Source organism: Melanaphis sacchari, unplaced genomic scaffold (assembly GCF_002803265.2).
Source record: "Melanaphis sacchari strain LSU unplaced genomic scaffold, SCAv2.0 Contig33_pilon_pilon, whole genome shotgun sequence".
NCBI classification, from domain to species: Eukaryota; Metazoa; Arthropoda; class Insecta; order Hemiptera; family Aphididae; genus Melanaphis; species Melanaphis sacchari.
Window position 1 is genome coordinate 800110 of NW_020271205.1, and position 10226 is coordinate 810335.

Genomic DNA, 10226 nt, shown 5'->3' on the forward strand with positions numbered 1-10226 from the left:
AGGCGGCCGCGGCGCCGACAATGGGTCGCGTTCACCCTGCGTGCATTTCTTTTTACACCCTATGTCGCGCGGGGGAGTGCTGCAGGAGACAGAGACCGCTGCGGGCTGCACCACCGCCAAACTGTTTAACATAGGTGCAAGCACTATACACGCATAATAATGTGTATGTATATGTATAGTTTTTTGTATATATAGGTATACGTATAATGTATAATATATTGTACAGGTAAGTTCCTACACGCACACCTTGCGCGTCTCTCGCGATTTGGCCGATGAACCAGTTTTGAGTGAATTGATACGATTACAATACGCCGCACTGCGCGCCAAGCAACAATTTATAATTACATCGCACATAATATTATATAACATTATTAACAAGTAGATAATATAGTCTCGTGGCCCCGAATGCCCCGAGGCTTACGATGCGGGTATAATATGTTGTACGTAGAATATTACAAATATACGATTATCAATCGTTATACTTACATTATGGTATAATACATTATAATTTTTAAATATATGGTCTAAGACTCGAAGCAATGCTCGTCAACACGGAAACGTGTATTATTTATAACATACACGTGCCGTTTGCATACAAAATATTATGCGTATCGTATGCACAGTATAATATATTATGAGCAGTTATAATTATCACCATTATAATAAACTCGTCAGTTACCATTACCTACGTATAAAATTTTATTATAGCCTACGGTAGTTGTAATATGCTACTATTGAATATCGTCTATAATACTATTTATCGACGACATTAGTTTATACTTATGTTATTATTATTAATATCGCAGCGGTAGTATGCTGGTATAATATAATATTATATTGTATAATACGCATCGTTTAAACTGCAGGAGGCGCTCCATCGGACCGACAACCACCGCCGCCGCTGCCACCGTCTTATACCGTTGCCGTCGAGACAGCTGAAACGACGGAGAGTATAATAATTTCATGGCTGCAAATCCAGTTGTTCGTGTTCATAAAACGCACGCACGAAGAGTACGGCAGCGGGGAGTGTGGGGAGAGACAAATAATAATAATAATAATAATAATGGTATATTATATATTATAAAGGAACGCGAGACACGCAGAAGGCACACATGTTGCGCTGCCGAAAGATTCTTCCCCCTATTTCGTGCATTACAAAAATTTGGGTTCCTTTTCTTTCTCTCTTTTTTTTTTTTGTCCAACGACAACGGTGACGAAGATTTTTCAAACATATCTGTATTTTTGGCAAACACGATACACCACCCCGCGCCTGATGAATACGATATATAGGACATAGGTATACCTGGAGGGTTACCCCCGAATAAGCTAAACCGTATGCCTCGTGTCCAAGAACAGCTGAAGTTTTTGTAAAAATATATATAATATATTATATATATGTAATATATATACATAGGTACATAAATATAAAATCTTGCGCGCACGGAATTCCCCCTCCTTTTTTTCTACAAGTCCTTTGACTTGAAATATAACGTCTGCTACTGCCACCAAGCCGCCCCCTTGCGATCATCCACCCCACGGACGGATGTACGCGTGACAACGATTTCGACATCACCGCTTCAAACCCTCCCAACTCAGCACGTACAAATAACATAACGACTCGTGCGCGTGGAGCATCGAAAACTATAATACTACACAGTCCTATATAGCCGCAACGAACTAAACAAAAACAATAATAATAAAATAAAAAATTCAATTTTCATTCCTGTTTTGGTTTTGTTTCGCGCAATTCCATAGTGTCTTGTATACTACATTTATAACACCTCCTCCGAGTATAGAACATTAAATTTTATAACTTAAAAATTCGCATATTTTGTTGTGTAGATACACAGATGATTTTTTTTATCGTGATCAATAAATCCACGCAGCACATCCTATTTAGGTTTCATTTTTTACTTTTTTTCTTATTTTAACGCTATCTTATATTCTACATTTTTTTTCATTCAATTTAAAATTTAAATATTTTTACTCTTTAAAGTTAAAAAAAATAAATACAATCTTACTGATTTGCTATAAAAAATATTCTGATATTCTGAATACCTAATATAAATAATTATAGTCTATAATCTATATTATACTTAGGTACTATTATAATATTACATTATTTTAAATGAGTATTTTGAAATTTGTACTTGATATAACAAAGAACGACAATAATATTATTTTATCAGAAAGTGTGTACATTTTAAAATCCTTATGGCCTTATATAATACTAGATGGGCATGTAGAGCAGAAGCAATTACAGCAATAAAACGTAACTACTTAGTATTAATTCCTGCACTAAAATAAATTAAAAATTTATCAAAATTACTAGATTTATATGCTTAAGGCCATGGATTATAATACCAAATTCAAAGCTTTAATTTTATGTTAGACTTAGAAATAATGAACCCAGTTCTACGTTTAATCAATGAAGTAAGTAAAATCTACAAAGTGAAGACAAGACAATGACCTACTTTCAGCTATTTAAAATATAAATGCTCTTCAGTTTTTATCTCAAAAAATCCGAAAAGAAGAATATTTTTCAACGGTTTTTAAAAAAAGTACTGAAATAAGTAATGCTTTGATTTCTAAAAGAATAGGATAGCTTAGAATTAAATATTTCTATCCAATGTTAGATTTAATAATTAATGGCATTATGAATGATTTAGTCAAGAAACATTGCATACAATTATACAATCATTAAAAAATAATGATTACTATAAAAGTTAACTTAATTCATAATTGGCTACAATAGTTGAAAATATCTAACCATAAGTCGTATTTTAGTAACTTTTTTCAAGTTATTCAAAAGTTTATGATAATACCAGTGACTAGTTGTACGTAAGAAAGGTCGTTTTTCAAATTGTCTATTATAAAATTAAAACTTCGAACGACAATGACACAAGACAGCTTAAACACATTGGTGCTTCTCACTTTCTCAGTGTAAAACAAAAATTAGCAGTAAAAGTTAATTCCGATAGAGTAATTAATGATTTTAAAACTGAGGTTAAGCACAAACTTTGTATAATATTTTGAATAATATTAGTATAAGTATTAAAGAAATTATAGAGATAGATATAAATAAGAAACTGAAAGACTATTATTTATTTAAAGTTATTGTCTATATTATAATATGATATAAGTAACTTGGTTATTTGTGATTTTGTTTTTAAATATTTTTATATTATGAATTGAATTATTAAATACATTTTTTATTAATCAAATTAATTAAAAGAAGTATAATGTAATATAGTTTATAATATTTTTTCTGGGGGAGGGAAGATCATCCGAAATATTTGCACCCCCTGAACATGATGGCTGATTGCATATTATACATGTACATTTAATATAATAATTAAGAACTCACAAACTAAACACTTATTCAAATATAAATTTAAATGCCTATACCTATCCATAACTATAATACTATAAAAAAAATCATATGCGTTTAACGAAATCCAAAATACATTACATAGATGTTGAGGTACACATTTTGAAAATAAAAGCTTTCATCGGCACTTAAATATTTCAAAAATTAGAATTTTATTCAAATAAATAAACATTTATGTTTAATATAACGGCTAGGGTAAACTCGTGGTTAAAAAATCACACTATTTAATATACATACATTTTTACCAATGACATTAGGTATTTCGAAAAAACGTAAGCAATCGGAATGAGTGCACCTGAGTACCTGACCCTGCAATGTTTGATTTATATTATACTTAAACTTAATACTATAACTTAAAACCACTATTTATACGTATAAGTGCGTCTACGTATGTACCTTACCTAGTATTAAAATACTATAAATATGCGTCATATTTTATTCATTTTCGACTTCGTATAAACGTTTATATAACTGTAAGTTTGTAACAGCAAAACGACATGGGTGACGTATGCATATAAATGAATTAGCAAATCGGTCTACAATATGAATATATACATAGGTATTATAAGAATCCGGAGTGCAGTATACAAATATAGCCATGTAATGCACGTGCTTATTATAAATTATAATAATATATACATTATGTGAACGATTGACGTATGTAATAAAATCGCGGTTTAAGGTACGCGAGTGCCGAGTTGACATGCATTAATATATTATAACTTTGTAAGTACCTAAACCAATGGGATGTATATAATATATAATATGTAAATATATATGTATGTATGTGTGTGTGTGTGTTATATTTATCATAAATATAAAATATTAAATTATTATTCTGATAATATTAAAAAGCAGCAAAACGAATGATCGGCCAAAAGAGATAGAGATAGGGAAAATAAGAAATTCAATAAGTATGTAAGTAGCTGTACACTTCCGTAGCATGCTGCAACTAATTAATCGTTGAAAATCGCCGAGAAAGAATAATAACGGTTGTGCCTTCGTTTTATTCTATTGCATAGTGAGTAATGAGTTATATAATTAATTGTTTTTTATAAAAAACCGATCACGATCGTGTCATATTGGAATTAAAAATAAAATCACATAGCAATGTAGTCACTAAGTCACTAAACGACTAAACAATATAGAATATAATATAAATGTCATGATACAGATTTGCAGATAAGCCGAATCTAAACCGCGTTTAACAGTCTACAATTTATCAATATTTTTTACTTATTGTATTATAGTAAATCATTACTGCACGTGTTACTACTAAATGTTGTTTATTTTTAAATTGATTTATCAATAGCTAACACACTAACCCATAGAATGGATAAACATTGATAAACAGTATGAAAACTACGTAGATAAATATTATTTTCTATACGTGTCACCGAATTTTTGATTTGACCATATTATTATACATTTATATATTCTGTGCAAACAGCTGCAACTATGCATATTTTATCCTTAAAATTTCAAACAGAATAATATATTAATATGCGTAGTGAACGACATGTATCTACGTATATATTGGCTCGTTTAATAAAACGATGTATTCTATAAACTAATATTATGCATACATAGCTAATGTAGTAAAAATTTTCACACAAAAAATATCAATACACTAACGGTTTTCTCCAAACATTATGTATATAAAATACATATACCTGAATGGGTTTTGTTTTATAAAATATAAATATTTATTTTTATCAAAAAATTACCTTTCGAATGTCGTGAATTTTTTATTATATTTAATATTTTATAATACAGACGAAAATTTTAATCATGGATTATAATATGTATTATCTATTTAATACATAAAGTTCAATAACTCAGAAACCACTTGTTTGAATTTCGATTTATCTACATAAAAATGTTCAAAAAAACATCAGTGAATATTAGTGGTACTACTCATTTATAAAAATAAATCGCTATCTATTCCTTAAATGGTATAAAAAATCCAAATGTTTGAAAATATAATCTTTAAATATACTTAAAATTTCAAACATTCAAAATTTAAATGAATGAAAAAATAAAATTTTAATTGAATAAACAATAATTGTAGTGAGCATGCTTTATGAATAAATACGTGTGAAAACTCTTTGTATTTAGTATATCTTGTTATTTCCTCGAAAATTATTATCATATTTTCAAATTAATTTTTTATGAACTTAAAACTTTAGGCCTTATAATAAAGATTAAAAATCAGTCTCATAATATTTAAGCTATGTAAAAACAATAATAATAATAATATCAAACAATAATAATAATAATATGTAAATTTGAAAGTTAAAAAATGTCACCTAGATCGTTCAGCAATTAATCTGGCAGAACGCATTCACGGTGTTGAACATTAACAAAGTCGTTATGTCTCCTGATCTATTATCGGTGCTTTAATAACATTTTTTTTCTCACAAATACTTAACAAAAAGAAAAATATTTTAAAATTTGAAATTCTATAGACACTTAGCACTATAGTATTAAAAATTTTAAACGATTAGCAAATGATTTATATGAATACTAATAAATTATTTTTTATTTTATTTATTCAAGAACCGAGTTCAACTTTAAAGCAATATCCGTGATCGGTTATACGGTAAACAGTACATTAGTACATAGGTCATACTTATATAGCTGTTACATAAATAACAAGGAAATATATTATATTAATTATTAGTATATACAATGTAGATCTAAAATAAGTATAAATGCATTTATTACTAACTTGAATTTATTGTGTTATTGTATTTATTTATGATGTTAAATTAAGTACCTACTTAATTTAATTTCTTATAATAATTAAGTACTCCGGAAACCAAAAAATAAATAAATGATTGAGAGGGAGATATCTTAATATCCCTCCCCCATAATAGGTGAGAGAAGCGAGCAGCGGACAGAGCACCGAGGTTAATTATAATGTACGTTTCTAGAATATCATGTTCTAGAATTCAATTTTTTTAAATGGGATGGGTACTGCCGGTATCGGTGTTCCCACGAGAGAGATAATACGACATGCAAAGGAAAAATCCTATCAAAGTTTGATAATATAAAATAATAGAAAAAAATAATATATATTGGACAAAAAATCGTGCTTTTAAAAATTACAAATAAAAATTGAATTTCTCGGTATTAATTCTTAGTTTACATTAATCTGATACCTACTTGATAATACTCTGTTATCGATAATTGATAACATTTTGGTTTGATAATTGTTTATAAACATCAACATACCATAGGAGTAGGACGTAGGTATTACTTGGCAGGAATAATTATAATAATTATATTTTATAATTATAGTAAATTGCGTTTTTTATAATATACTCACGTAATGAGTATACCGAATATATAATATAATCGCTGCCTATATTAACTATTACATAATAATATTTATATATTCGCGCAATAAGCCTGTCCGTTAACCATTTGTTAATTTTTATTTGTTGTTATATATTAAATTATTATTATGCTTATTTTATTTAAAAAAATACTAACAACTAGATATTATCATGATACCTATTATATTTATTTATGTAGGTAACGTATGGATTTTGACATGAAAGATACGATATATAGTTTTACCGCCTACCTGGATTGGCTTATTTAATATTTTGGTATAGTATGTACTTATAGTTTATAGATACTACGTAGTAACTTGTAGATACCTATGTCCTATAACCATTATCCTATGCGGCTATGCGTTATGGCAGTGACTCTTAAACCGTGCTCTGTAACTTGTGAAAATAATATATTATGGGGTTTATGAACACGTCTATATTAAATAAAATTCTATGTGTATTTTTCTTTTTTTCTCTAAAATTGACATTGTTATTTTAGGTAGAATTTTTTTGAAAACTTAAGAGCTTAAAAGCTCCGTGAATAAAATAATTTGAGAACAACTGACCTGTAGGATACCTATTTCCAAAAGGTTATATTCTATAGATATAACTTTCAAGGTTCATTATTTGATTTAAGCTTTTCACCCAGAAAACTGTTTAGTTTTTTTTTATTTATGCAGTATATATTGTATGTAAATTTTTCTTTCTGATCAATCATTATTATTAAAATCTCATGTTTACTATCGATAAAAAAAATGTTAATAGATAAGCATCGTTCATACAATGCGATGACGAATAAACAAACAATAATAACTTAAACTTAATGTTGTATAAAATATTCAATATCAATAAAAGGAAATAGATAAGTATTTAATAACACTAACATGTAGTTTAAAAAACAATTTAATCATAATATATCTGATCAATGATCATCTAATAATAATAGTATGAAATATCTATGAATTCCTGAAATTTTGCTAAATACAGAACTTTCTGTGCAGTAGTAGTATAATCTCAAACTTTAAAAATCAAATTGAAAATATTTACGGTATAAATTGATTTAAATTTTCCTATTAGTAAACTAACCTATATTATACTTCGTTGATTTAATTATAAGCGACTCATAAATATTTTTAAATTCTGGAAGATACAAAAATTTCATGGAACTTATCAAAAGAAATATTTCCACAGATGCATACATAACAAATTATAAAATATTTATTTTTTTTATTAACCTGCAACACAAAGTCGGATTAGCTAGTACAATTCACAGTCAAAATGAATACATTATATGTAATTTATATAGTAATAAGTGATAACTGATTAGTATATAATATGTTATGGTCAATGACGAAAATTATAACATTAACTATATTATGTACCTACGTTAAATTCCGTCCAATGTCATTAATTAACAATCACAATATGCATGTATGTTATTACGTGATTTGGCCACACCAAATAGATAATGTGTATAAAGTATAAAAATATAAATATATTTTTATGTCTATGTTATAAACATCGGTATTCCTTGTAGACTATTAGACATGAAATAATTTTAAAAAAAAGACAATTTTTAATATTTGTAAAAATAACATTTGTTTTCTTCACATACGTAGATACTTATATAGATAGTCATAAATATTTGTAAGGCGTCTAATCAATTAGCCAAAACAAAAAAAAAATATGTTTACTATAAAGAAATAGTAAATATTAAAGTTATTTGTATGTATAACTCTATGAACAAATAAAAAATTGATACATTTCATATTCAAGTGTTTATAATATGTATTTATTGTGTATACACAACTTAACTTGGTTCTTAAATAGTTCAATTGAGCAACAGATCTTACTTAAATTGTAAAAAACTTAATTTAATTTATACTTACTAGTTACTACCCCCCTTACATAATTCTGGCCACTGGATACTAGGTAAATGGTTTTTAACTTTTTAGATCACTTCTATCAACCAAAAGTTAATTCTAATGCTGTGTCAGCCACACATTTATACGTAAGTATAAATGTATAGTACAAAAACAAAACTAGCGACAAATAAGTAAGTACATACTACCGCTGGATACTGACCTATGTTTTGCTAAATTTAAAAATGAATTTTAGGGTGGAGACTAGTTTACACACATAAAATTATATTTCTAAAATTTACGAAAATTCGTTTGCACACAAAATAGTAGACAATAAAAATCAATATTTAGGTAAAATTTTGGGTATACAGATGACTAATAAGATGGCATATCTACACTGTTATCATATCGAATACGGAATAGATCAGTACCGCACATTGTTTATGTATAATATAAACATAACTTGTACTTTTCGATAACTAACATTATAATTTATAGATAACTTCAAGTATATAAGTAAAGTTGTGTGATACAATATTTAATATTTATATAACTATATTTTCGTTATATTTCTAAGCTTGCGACAAAAGTTTATGTTGATAAATCTTATAACAATCTTGACTCAGGGTTGGTTAGGTTTCAGATCACTAATACATATTTTTAGTTTAGTTTTAGTATCCGATTGCAATGCAATAAAAATAGATATTATCTGTTTAAAATGAAGATAATTTCATATTTCTTGAACATATATAATTAAATAATGGAAATTTTAATTTTTTATGCGATAATAATAAGTTTATAATGATAATAAAATTGTAAATTTGAAACCAATAGTGACCAAATTTTCAACCAATTTAACAGCTCGGAGCATTACCGCATGATCATTGATCTTTATTCAAATCAAGTTAAAACTGTCCGGCATATAGCCAAAATCTTATTTATTTTTTTTTTAGGGAGTGGAGGATGTAAAAAAATTTGAATACTTTTTTATTTATATTTTATTACATGATTGATCTACAAAACTTAATATTTTCAATTTCCAAGTTTAGATTCACTGAAAATAAATGTGAAAAATTATGTACATATTCGTCTAAATAAATTAATACGCCATAATCTAAAAAAATAATTAAGCCCGCTAGTCTATGCACCAGAATTACAGAAGTATATCTAAAAATTTATTTCAGGCCTTCGAGAGAGCTGATCAAAATATGAAGTATAGTGTATATTAGTAATTTTATTGACTTACCTTTAAAATTCAAGTGATACATTTTTCCATTATTACTTAAAAATTTAAAATAATATTGAATTAAAAATAGTTTTTATTTATTACAATAATAAATATAGATAAAATATATAAAAATATGAAAAATAATAATAAAAAACACTTTCTTGCAAGTCAACTAAGTTTGGTATAAACAGTAAACAAACACAAAGGTTATTGTTGTGGTAGACTGCACAGTGTACCTACATGAAATAATATTTATTGATAAAATTATTTTCGGAAAAGCATGCGACTGTACCTCTCTACAATTGTCTACTACGTTACCTCGCAATTCTGCTGGCTTTTATAAGTTAAGTTGCAATTGTGCCCCCATCGGTATTTACCTTAGTGCTGCAGCAATACGTAAGCGT